The sequence below is a fragment of the Lemur catta genome, chromosome 21, assembly GCF_020740605.2.
Source record: "Lemur catta isolate mLemCat1 chromosome 21, mLemCat1.pri, whole genome shotgun sequence".
NCBI classification, from domain to species: Eukaryota; Metazoa; Chordata; class Mammalia; order Primates; family Lemuridae; genus Lemur; species Lemur catta.
This window is the reverse complement of record NC_059148.1, coordinates 8,229,893-8,242,439: the sequence shown is the minus strand read 5'-3', so window position 1 is coordinate 8,242,439 and position 12,547 is coordinate 8,229,893. Positions and strand designations below refer to the sequence as shown.

At 45.6% G+C, this 12,547-nt stretch overlaps 1 long non-coding RNA gene across 1 annotated transcript; it reads left to right on the top strand.

The window, feature by feature from the left end:
* The first annotated feature begins 1,384 nt into the window (after positions 1 to 1,384).
* On the top strand, positions 1,385 to 6,036 carry LOC123625757. The gene is made up of 3 exons (XR_006730638.1): positions 1,385 to 1,437; positions 5,501 to 5,552; positions 5,974 to 6,036. It is a non-coding gene; the product is annotated as an uncharacterized LOC123625757 (long non-coding RNA).
* The last annotated feature ends 6,511 nt before the right edge of the window (positions 6,037 to 12,547 follow it).

The window sequence follows — 12,547 nt, the reverse complement described above, 5'->3', positions numbered from 1 at the left end:
CTGAGTGGACCCAGAAGGGCAGCAGGGATGTGTGGGCAGGATTGGCCGTGAGGCCACTGGGCACCATGAGGGTGGTGACAAGGGACTGCATTCAAGGCAGTGTTGGTCTTGGGACCACCGGGGCTTGCTCAGGGACTGGGTGTGGCAGGTGAGAAGGAGGAGGCCTGGGAGGCGGTGCTGCGGTTTGGGCCTGTGCTGCCAGGGAAGAGGTAGAGGTGGGAGCACTGGCTCTGAGGGATTCCATGGGATCCCCAAAGGGCCTTGTGCTGGCCCAGCAGAGCCTGGACGTGCAACCTGGGGGCCAACCTCACAGACACGAGGGGCCATGGGCTGAGACCCCAGCCCCAGCCTGGCCCAGGCCAGGGACCTAGCACAGGCCTCTGGTCACTTCTCCCACAGTCTGCTGCACTGGGAGCACCTTCACCACCATGTCCCTCCAAGGCTCAGCCCTGCCAGCTCCCGCCCCACCCGATGTTACCCCACCCACCACCCTCCCAGGTGGCGACATGTGTCACCTTGCAGAAGAGTGACTGATTCGTGCCCTTCTCAATTGGTAAATAAAGTTCCATGTTTCTGAACACCTATCAATTTAATAAACTAAAGTGTAATTACAAATCCATCAAATAAGTATATATTTAAATCAATAAATATTTCATTGGGAGATGGATGCATGAATAGAACTTGGGAGTTTCTGGGCAAATAATTGTCAGACACTGGAAGTGTAAACTGGCACACAGATTATGAAGTGTACCTAACCTGTAACCCTGGTATTTGACTCCAGTGTACACACTATAGCTTTTTTCCAGCTATGTAATATAACACATTGAAGACTCAGAAATTAGTCATGTGAGAACAAACATCCTTTAATGGTTTGGAAGAGACATACCATATTAATTTCTTATTAATTTGTTAACAAACTTAAGAGAAAATAAAGACATGATTTTTTTTTCATGCTTTAGAATGCGTCTATAAAAAATAGACTTGGCATCTCTGACACCAATACCTATAGCAGATTTTAAAACTAAGGTTGCTTCTTCCGGTCATGGACTATTTGATCCACTTACCAGTTTCTGCATGTTTCCCACAATGTTCCGGGCTGTCAAATCAGGATTTAATAAAGAACAAGAATTCCACATCTCTTTTATGAGAATAGAAATAGGTCCGGACCCATCAGGTCCTGGTCTCCTTGGTAACAGGACTCACTGCCGGAAAAATAACGCTTCCCCTGCGGTCGCTAACGGAGGCCCCAAAGTCTTCTGGGAAATGTAGTCCCCGCTCCCAACACGCGCCCCGCCCACGGCCAGGGGCGGGCTCCGCCGGCCCCCACTGAGCATGCGCCGCCCCGCCCCTCCCGCCCGTGCCTCCTGCGCGTGGGCCGCGCCGGGGCTCCCCGGTCGGCGCTTGGCTGCCGTGAGGGCCTCTCCGGTGTCTGTGAAGGTTGGTGCGAGGGTGAAAGAGGATCCCGGGGGCCCCGGGGGACCCTGGGGGCGGGACATGTGTCCTAGACTCGGTGGGAGCAGAACGCAGGTGGATCTCAGGCGGCGTGGTCTGAGGGGCAGGTCTGAGAGGGCAACTCGGGCTCCCTCCCGCAGTCGGAAGACGGTCTGCGCCCAGAAGGACGGGCGGAGATATGGGGGGCGGGGGGAGCTGGTTCTAGAAGGTCCCGGGGTGGGGGGGATGGGAACTGGTGGCGGCAAAGATGGCGGCGGGGGCGGGGCGGTGTCTCCAGCACCTACACAACGACACAGGAAGTTGCCGAAGAAGTCAAGGTTGACCGTGCTGTGGTCATTCGGCATTTGAAGCAAATTGGAAAGGTGAAAAAGCTCAATAAGTGGGTGCCTCGTGAGCTGACCAAAAATCAAAAAAATCGTTGTTTGGAAAGGTCATCTCTTCCTTTGCAAACAAGAACAACGAACCATTTCTCGATTGGATTGTGACCTGCGACAAAAAGTGAATTTTATACGACAAGTGGTTGGACCGAGAAGAAGCTGCAAAGCACTTCCCAAAGCCAAACTTGCACCAAGAAAAGGTCATGGTCACTGCTTGGTTGTCTGCTGGGGGTCTGAACTTTCCGCGTCCTGGCGAAAGCGTTACATCTGAGAAGTGTGCTCAGCAAATTGATGGGATGCACTGAAAACAATGCCCACAGCAGGCATTGGTCTACCAAAAGGGCCCAGTTCTTCTCCAAGACAACACCTGACTGCATGTCACACAACAAACGCTTCAGAAGTTGGACAGATTGGGCTATGATGTTTTGCCGTATTCACCTGACCTCTCACCAATGGACTACCACTTCTTCAAGTATCTTGACAACTTTTTGCAAGGAAAACGCTTCCACAACCAGCAGGATGCAGAAAATGCTTTCCAAGAGGTCGTTGAATTCCCAAGCACGGATTTCTATGCTACAGGAATAAACAAAGGTATTTCTCATTGGCAAAAATGTGTTGATTGTAATGGTTCCTATTTTGATTAATAAAGATGTGTTTGAGCCTAGCTATAATGATTTAAAATCCATGGTCCAAAACCACAGTTACTTCTGCACCAGCCTAATCTGCCTCACTCTGCTGCAAGACCGCATGTCCTGCTACCTGAGCAAGTGGAGGCACGTGCAACAGGCGCCACCTGGAACACATTGCTGCACATGTGCCACCAGCATATGCCCATGTCCAAGGAGCTGCATCCCTGCTATAAGCTGACAAACTAGTCGGGGCTGCATGCTACAAGAGTTCATGGACTGCCTATACAATCTGACTAACAGCTGCCAGGCGCATATACTGGCTTATCTGAGCCTGGTGGCCTGATAGAAACACTGTCCTTCATCCCTGAGGGAAGGCGGGCCCAGCTGCTGCTATAGAGCACCAGGAAGCACCTGTGGGGCATGTCCTCCTTCATCCTGACCGAGTTCCAGCAAAAGATGCAGTACCTGTTCAGGGGAAGTTCGCCTCAAGTTCATCCAGCCCTTCCTGCAGTATAGCATGTGGGCAGGTGCTGCGGAGGTGGTTGAGGATGCTGTCTAGAGCATTGAGGATGTGAAGGACCTGGACATGCAGCTCTACGACTGCGCCAAGGACCTCTTCCAGCAGCTCCACCAGCACGAGCAGCAGCTGGAGCCCAGGGAGCACCTCAGGAGCCATGAGGAGCACCTGCTGCACTGCACCAATGAGAGACATTGCCATGGGAGGATGCCATGTGCCCACTGAGGACTACATGATCCCCAGCATGGAGAAGTGGTAGTGGCAGTGGTGGCCTCAGAGACGCATCTCAGTTGAGTGGTGAAGCGGGACAGAAAGACCAACACAGGGATGGGGCCCAGCAAAGGCTGGCATGGCAGAAGCATCCCAAACCTACTACACAGACAGTAGATGTGTCCTGTGAGTCGGGGGGAAAGAGCAGGGAAGGGGCCGGGGTGATTATTCTGATTGTCCGAGGCCAGGGGTCTGAGGAATTGGCCTGTGTAGCCCTATGGGTCAGACAAAAGCATGTTTAAAGGATGCCTTGGCCAAGGCGAGACACTGGGAGGAGGCATCCCTATTCTCCTGGCCCCCACATTGTTGCAGAACTGCCAGTGGTTTGAAGCTGAGGCAAAGCCAGTGGAGAAGGATCCTGCGAGGCCAGGAGTGTGTCCCTCATCAGCTGTGCACTCAGCACTTGCTCTCAGTCCATCTGTTTAGTCCGATGTCGGTTAGAGATCAGCTCCCAGCAGCTGCCCCAGCTCCAGCTTGTCCTACCACTCCTCGGGCTCTGGTGACCCCAGGGCCTGGGAAGTTCTGGACTCACCTATCTATAGCTGCTTCAAGGTCAGCATTCGTCCATATGACACCCACTCCCATCTCTGGTCCAGGGTCAAAACTCACAGTCTGGCTTCATGCTTTGGATCCGGAGGCCAGAGCAGACCTTGGGACCCCCATCCACTTCACACTCCTCAGACCAAGGAGGGCTGCTGGGGGTGGGCCCCACGCTGCACTGCCCTCTGTTGTGGGCAGAATGGAAGCCTAGGCATGGGGAGGCTGTGACCAGAGATGCTGCCACCTGTGCCTAAGCCCCCAAATGGCCTTTGAAGGTGACCACCCAGGAAGACCAGGCTCAGACAGGAAGGGGTGGAGACTGAGAGCTCCATCTTCCCTGCTTCTCCTTTCTGATCCTCTGGGATGTGTTAGCAGCCTGATCCCCACCCCATCCCTGGGATGTTTATTCATGGGCTCAGATACCACTCTTCCTGGGACCCCATGTGCGTAAGTATATTCAGGTTTCCATTGGCCAGAAGAGGGGACCACAGCTGCTGCCATGGGCCATGCGCTGGGGCCCTGTTGGTTCTGGATGGCCAGGAAAGGGGACTCAGGCCTTCAGGTTCTCAGCTAGGGTTGGACGATGTGGTTCCAAGTGGCTTCCCTGGTAGCCTGATACTCAGCTCTCTTCACCCAGGGTTTCGTTGCCTTCCTCACCTCCCCGCCCCCACCCCTGAGAGGCTAGCCAGCTCTGTCCCCAGCAGCCCCACAGGCCAACACTGGCCCTACTAGAAATCATGCCCCAAATCCAACCTAAGCCCTTGTCCTGTGACCAGTTCCCTTCCCCTGTGCACCTTAGGAGGTCAGGCTGGGTCTCCTCTGCCCTGGACTCCCCAGAGAGCAGGTGCGTGTGCACAGAGACGTCAGGCTGACTGGGGGACAGGGCAGGGGGCTCCGCAGGCTGCCTGGCTGGGGCTGGCGAGGACAGCAGCTTCATTCAGGAGGCAGATAACTGTGGGGGCCTCTCCCCTAGCCCAGGTTTCACTCAGCCACTCCAGCCGCCCCACCATGGGGTGAAGGCGTGGGTCACCATGGGTGTGGGAGCAGGGGGCCTTCTGCAGCACAGGTCGAGCTACGGCATGGTCAAATGAGGTTACTACCCAGGAGGAAGTGGCTTTAATTTTGGCTTTTCTGGCCCAAGGGTCACACCCCCACCTCTCCTCCAGCTTCCTACACTGACCAGGTTAAACTTGGGCATCCAGGGGCAGGGCAGGCAGCAGGCCACGGTGGGTGTTGTGCCAGCCCAGCCCAGCGCCAGCTCCCAGGGTGTGTGTATCACACTAAGAAGGCAAGTGTTGAGGTAATCTAGTTGTGTGGCTCTTTTAAAGGGAGGTCAGGGTCAACATGGAGGGGAATCTGCTCTGACTCTTGTCATTTGGGGTGGGTGCACTCATGGGAGGATGGTAGGACAGGATCAGGAGAGACCCGGGGACTTGCACAAGACACATGGGGCTGCATGTCCTCTGGGAAGTGGCCTGGCATAGGTCTTTAATCGATGCCGAGTTGATGTTTGTGTATTGTGTAACATAAGGGTTCTAATTTACTCGTTTGCATATGGAGATCCTGTTTTCTCAAAGCCATTTATTAAACTTTTTCTTCCACATTGAGTACTCTGGTGACCTTTTCAAACATAAGTTAACTAGGTATATATATATATATGTTTGGGTATCTTTTTCTGCTGTTACTTGTCCATTGATTTATGTTTCTGTTTTTAGGAAGTACTACATTGTTTGGATTTCTGTTCCTTTTCAATGTAATTTGAAATTGGTGAGTTTGACACTTTTAACTTTGTTTCTGTTTCTGAAGATTGGTTTGGATATTCAGGGCATTTTGTGGTTCCATATGAATTTTAGTGTTGTTTATATATATTACTTTTTAATAAAAAGTTTTGACACATAATATATGTACATATATATTTAGGGGGTACAGAGGGATATTTTGAGACATGTATACATTGTGTAATTATCAAATTGGGATATTTAGTGTATCTGTTACGTTATGGACTTATTATTTCTTTGTAGTGTGAACATTCGAAATCCTCCCTTCTGGCTATTTGAAAAAGACAATACAATATTGTGAACCATAGTCACCACACTGTGCTGTAGAACTCCCAAATGTACTCCTCCTATGTACTTTTAACTTTGTACTCATGACCGATCTTTCCACGTCCTCTCTTCCCCCTCCCCAGCCTCTGGTAACCAGTATTCTGCTTTCTACTTCTAGAAGATCAAGTTTTTTGGATTTCATGTGAGTGAGATCATGTGGTGTTTGTCTTTTCTGTGCCTGGCTTATTTCACTTAACCTCATGTCCTCCAGGTTCAGCCATGTTGCTGAAAATGTCAAGATTCTATTTCTTTTTCGCCGGGAGTTAGCTACGCTCCCAGCAAAACAGGTCCCAGGCAGGATGGTCACAAGAGATTTGGAAATAATAGAAATAGAGAAATAATAGAGATAGAGAAATAACCGAGACAGAGACAAAGTATAGTTTAAAGTGATGGGGGAGTCAGGGGTCCTCCAGCATTCCCCTGAGCTGTGAGGCCCTGAGTGAAGTCCCACATTAGTATTTATTGGTGCAGCAATTAGTTGCCAGTGGTTACAGATTTACATATAACAGATAATTCATTTAAGTTTTAAATCTCCTGAAAAGTTTCTAGAGATCCCTTAATTAACTCTATCTACATGAGCAAATGGTTACAAAATTTTTCTAAGATAAACTTCTTAGCCCTAAGATAAAATTGTCAATTAGCAGAAAGGCTAAACAGAAATATAGAGGCTATGTATTTCTTTATCTAGTTTCTTATTGACTGAGACAAGTGGTCAGGAGTGAAGCAGGAACTGTCCTTGAGGTTAATTGTCTGTAGCTGCAGGTGTCTGTCGGGCGGGCATTCTTTGGTCAGTCCTTAACCTGTGACTCATGCCGAGCTCTGTCTTACACAAGCGTCAGGTGCAGGCCTCCAGGTCTCAAGACAGGCATCGCCTTGCGTGTGCCCCTGATCGGTGAGATGCCTACCTGTGGCAAGGCAGCTGTCGATCTGTGAACTAACATGTTCACAGATTCCTTCAAGGCAAAGCCCTGCAAAACTCCTGAAACCTTTTATGTCTCTATCTGCCAATACTTTCATGCCTGAATCACATTCTGTTGTGTGCATGGGTGTGTGTATCCAGCACAGTTTCTTTTTTATTTCAAAATATTAGGGCATCAAATGCTTTTGTTACATGAATAGATTTTGTAATGCCTGAGTAAGGGCTGTAAGTGAGCCCATTGCTCAAATAGTATGCATTGTACCTGTTAGGTAGGTTTTTGCCCCTCATCTCCTCCCCCACCACGATTGATTTCCTATGACTTTTACTCCCTCTGTGCACATGTGTGCCACTCAGTTAGTTCAAGTTTATTAGAGAGTACATGTGGTATTGTTTTTTGTTGTGTTTTGTTTTATTTTGTTTTGTTTTGAGACAGAGTGTCACTCTGTTGTCCGGGTTGGAGTGAGTGCTGTGGCGTCAGCCTAGCTCACAGTAACCTCAAACTCCTGGGCTTAAGCGATCCTACTGCCTCAGCCTCCCAAGTAGCTGGGACTACAGGCATGTGCCACCATGCCTGGCTAATTTTTTCTATATATATTTTTAGTTGGCCAGATCATTTCTTTCTATTTTTAGCAGAGACAGGGTCTCACTCTTGCTCAGGCTGGTCTCGAACTCCTGACCTCGAGCGATCCACCCGCCTTGGCCTCCCAGAGTGCTAGGATTACAGGCATGAGGCACCGCGCCCAGCCTGTTTCCTTTCTTCTCTTCTTTCCCTCCCTCGTTGCCTTGGTCAAATTTATTTCTAGGAATTTTAGGGTTTTTTGTAGTTATTGTAAATGAAATTGGTTTCTTGATTTTCTTTTTTCAGATAGGGTGTTATTAAAATATAGAATGTCAGTAATTTTTTTAAGTTTACTTTGTGTTCTTCAACTTTACTGAATTTATCAGTTTTACTGGTATTTGTGGAAAAAAGAGGGTTCAGACACTCTGCATTCAAGGTGTAGTAGACTTAATCTGTGAGAGGCTCCAAGGTAAATTTACTTTTTCATTAAGGGTATATAAAAAATATACAGGAAAAGTTATCTCATTAAATAATAAACCTATCTAGTAGTAGACAACAGGAGGTCTTCTCTGATCTCCTTCCTTTTCCCCTACAGTATTACCTCTTTATTCTCTTTGAGAAAGCCATTCCGGATTCATGGTTTCATTTTTAGCCTGATTCTGACATGTGAACTAGAAAGATACTGCTTTTCATTATTATACACTGACTTTACATTAACTCTATTTTATCTAACACTGCTCTTGTAAAAAAGACATCAGAAATGAGTGTTAAAAGAATTTTGAAGATTTTAAAAATTATATACTTTCAGATAATGAGGAAAGAAGAAAGGAACCTCAAGATTCTATAGCATATGTGGAAAATAATCAGTAACTCCTCAGGTTACTGACAAAATAATCTCAAGGGTGCAGCCCAGGCAGCTGAGTGTCCGTGAGAGAAGTGGCTGCTCCCACTGCTGATCCGTTGAGCTAATCACTGTTGGAACCAAACCAGCTGCTCGCGTTAGACGGCATGAACCCTCCTAATGCGATGTGAGCATTTCCTAGCATTTACTGTAGATTGTCGAGCTCCATGTTAGTGTTACAAAGATTCCTGTGTACCAGGACCTCACCACACGGATAAAGAGATAAAGATTCTACACAGGAAATAACTAGCACCTTATGAGGATATATGCCAATATGCTAAAACTCCAGCTGGAGCAGTGCGGACAAGTACAGATGTGCTGTGGACAGCTAGCAGGGAGAAACGGTGGTCCCTGCTGGGTGAGACTGGAGGCCATCTTCATGGAGGGGGTGTTTAAACAGTCCCCAGGACAGAAAGGTTAGGAAAGGCAGAGGGAAGAGGAAGAGCCCATGAATGACAGTGGCCCTATGCTTCCATGTTCCACAAGTGGGTCAGATTTGTGGTCTCCCGGTTACATGCTAACTCTGACATCTGCACCTTTATGGTTCTAAAGAGCATGAACAAGGGGCTGGGGCAGAATGACAAGGAACCACGGAGACCCCTGAGGGATGTAGCATCTTGGAGGGGAGGGTTCTTGGTGGTGGGGAGAGGATGGAATGTCGCTGAGCCGTGTCGGAGTCAGGTAGGAAGGCCAAGGGTGCGTCTGTGATGGTGCGGGGTTTGTAGTCAGCCGAAAAGGTATAGCAGCAGGAGTCTATTCTTGCCTGCTAGGTTATGTTTTAGATGAAATCAGTAATAATTAATCATAGACAAGACCTTTGGTATTTACACCCTGATAACAGAGTCTGTCCTGTTTCCCTATTAAAGAAAACAGATCATTAGTAGGAATTAGGACAGTTTTCACAGTCCTCCTCTGCCCCAGGTTTGAAAAAGATCATCTTGTTCCCCGGTTCTCAACCTCTAATTACAAATACATTGAGAAGTAGTTGTAGATATGACACCCCTTTACTCCTAAATATTTCAGTTTATATTTCCTAAAAGCATTGGTACTTTTAGAAAACCACAGTGCAAAGTTCAAAATCAGCAGTTAACTGTGATAAAAACTTATCTACAGACTTTATTCAAGTATTGACAGTTGGCCCAGTAACATCCTTTACATAGCAAAAGAAAATCCTGGATTATGCAATGCATCTTTGTAGGAGAAATACTTTATAATGCCTCTTTACATGTCCTGAAGTCATTGATAATGTTATATACATATGATTTCTTTTTTTTTTTTTTTTTGAGACAGAGTCTCGCTTTGTTGCCCAGGCTAGAGTGAGTGCCGTGGCGTCAGCCTAGCTCACAGCAACCTCAAACTCCTGGGCTTAAGTGATCCTACTGCCTCAGCCTCCCGAGTAGCTGGGACTACAGGCATGCGCCACCATACCCGGCTAATTTTTTCTATATAGATTTTTAGTTGGCCATATAATTTCTTTCTATTTTTAGTAGAGACGGGGTCTCGCTCTTGCTCAGGCTGGTCTCTAACTCCTGAGCTCAAATGATCCGCCCGCCTCGGCCTCCCAGAGTGCTAGGATTACAGGTGTGAGCCACCGCACCTGGCCTACATATGATTTCAAAACCATCAAGGCAATGCCCCAGTTGTACTATATAAGAGAAAGAAAAGTCAAGGGATTTGTTATTAAATAATGTGTGCAATAGGTGAATTGAGTGGGCGTGGCTACACTACTTTTATTACAGGAGATTGGGAACCTACTTGATCTAGAAAATTGAGGCTGGAACCCCTCACCTGCACCACACATATAATCTACATTTGCCCCATTCTTCTGTCCTTCCCACCACCTGAGCATGAACTGTCTTTCTTTTTGTCAAAAACCAGTTCCCTCAACCTGTGCCTGCTGTTGATCCTCTCTCTTCTCAACTTTTCTGACTACTTTATGGGTACCCTCCCCCCTTATCTGTTACATCATCTTTTCCACTACCCTCCCCTCACCAGCAAATGGCTCATGGTTCTTCCTTCCTGTTGGATTACAGAGATGACATGTGTAGCCACAGTCAATATTAGTGGGATGTTACAGGTGAAGAGATAAGTGATGGAATGCAGATACAGTTTTAGAATCTCCAAATTGGTTCTTTCCTGCAATTTGCTCTTGAGATTTTTAAATTTTATCTCTTGGAATATTGTGTTGATAACTCATAATTTTAGCCCCTATGGTTCAATTTCTATTATCTGTTTTCCTCAACTTTGTCTTCTTGTCCTCCTAATATTGGCGATTTTGGGTTCAATACTATATATTGCATAAGTATTAGAAATTGAAGGATAATAAAATATTTGACATCAAAGTGGACTGTGGGGGATTAACAATCCAGATGATTTAAAGGTGGCATTCTGTTTCCGGGAGTGCTTGTGTATTCAAGCTCCTCTCAGGGTGTATGCCTGAAGTTCTCAAATCCAGGAGTGTACAAGTTAACTGCAACGCTCCGCGCAGGTGCTGGACTTGAGTTTTTTCAACATGGACTGCCACTCTGTCAAAATAAATCCAACTTCTTGCTCAACTGCCTCTTTTGGAATTTATGCCATAAAAAGTAGTCCCCTACGAGGGTTGTATTTCTAGATTTCCTTCTGCCAGATTTTGGTACTATGTTTTTGGTTTTTTTCCTTTGTCCTCTTTAATGCTGTTCAACATGGTCTTGTAGTATTTTGTCCATTTTTGAGATGTACTCGGGGAGGATTGACATGTATTCACTATTGCCAGCCAAGAAGTTCACTTAAGTTATTGTATTGCTACATAGGTCAAATGGATTCCTGAGAAACCTTTAATTAGCACTGTCCAACCCCCATGCAATAAGGTGAAACTTACATACTGTGATACATTATGGAAAATTTTATCTATAAGCATTTAAGACAGTAAGACCTCCTGGAAATATCAAATGCCAAGCTTCCTTTATCTAATTTATAAAAACTAATAGGCTAATGGAATTAGATAATCCCCTAGTCACAGCAATATTTCCTTTTATTTTAAAAAAGGATTTTCTCTAGTCAGTAGACTAAGAAGGCTAAGAACAACATTTTTAAAATAATGAGACCTATTTCAGTGATTTTAACATGAATACCTTTATTCAGTCACATTTTAAACAATACTGTTAGGAATACGTGATATGTGTACATACTGTATAGGAAACATGCAGAAAGTTTTACTTTCAGTTTGTTCCTTCCAAATGGTTTTAGATCTTTAAAATGTATTATCACAAATAAAATTCTAAATTCAGAAAAGAACATGTCAACTTAGCTTTTCTTAAATTATGAACCCATATCCTATATCATATCACGTTTTTCACTGCTGGCAGTACTGTGACAGCTGGATTACAGTGTTTTCCTAAATGTTTTAATTTTTTAAGACTGGTTCAAATTATAAACCTAAATTAACATAAAGCAATTATATTGTTTTTAAACATACCATTTTGGACATATTTGAAGTTAATCTTCATCCACACCCCCAAAACACCACTGGTTAAGGAGTGTAAGAAAACAAGGTTCTCACAGATTGTTTCCCAAGTCTATTTAAAGATAGTTGTAAGTGGAGGGAAAAAAATGTTCAGGAAAAACATAGTAGCTTCACTTAAACAACTTGAGACGCTTATTGTGGGTACAGCTAACATAATAATGTTACTGGGAACATGCACAATAGAATAAATTAAACAAATGCTAACAGCTCTTGATTTCCCTTCTTTGTGGAAAAAGGGACATAATGTCTTCCTGGTCCTAAGGTGCCAACTTTTATGTCACTATGTTCAATCCTTCATATGTAACTTATCAATAGGTCGCTTCGTCTAAGGACTAAATATTAGGTAACAAATCCCCATCTAGTTTTGTTATTTTTATAACTTCCTTTCTTCTTTAAAAACAAATGAAATGTTTCAAAAAGTTTTCCAAGTAGGATTTACTTATTCACAGATGTGACTAGTGTCCAATCTTTTCATTATTAAAGTGGCACTGGTTGGGATGCAAAATGCTCAGGTGTATTTAATTATGAAGTCTTTGTGACATATTTGAAGGGTAAATTGCTAGCCAAACCCTGTCAGTTTTCCTCCTGGAAAATTCATCTTGTGTAAAAAGTCAGTAATGGTACTGAAAGCAGAATATACTACTCAGAACCTCTCTCGTATCCAGTCAAGGATTAGAACTTAAAGCTGTGGATCTAGGAAAATATTGCAGACACCCAGCTTCAAAAGCTAAAACAGATTTACAAGTTGTAGTTTCATCACCTCCTCAGGCCTT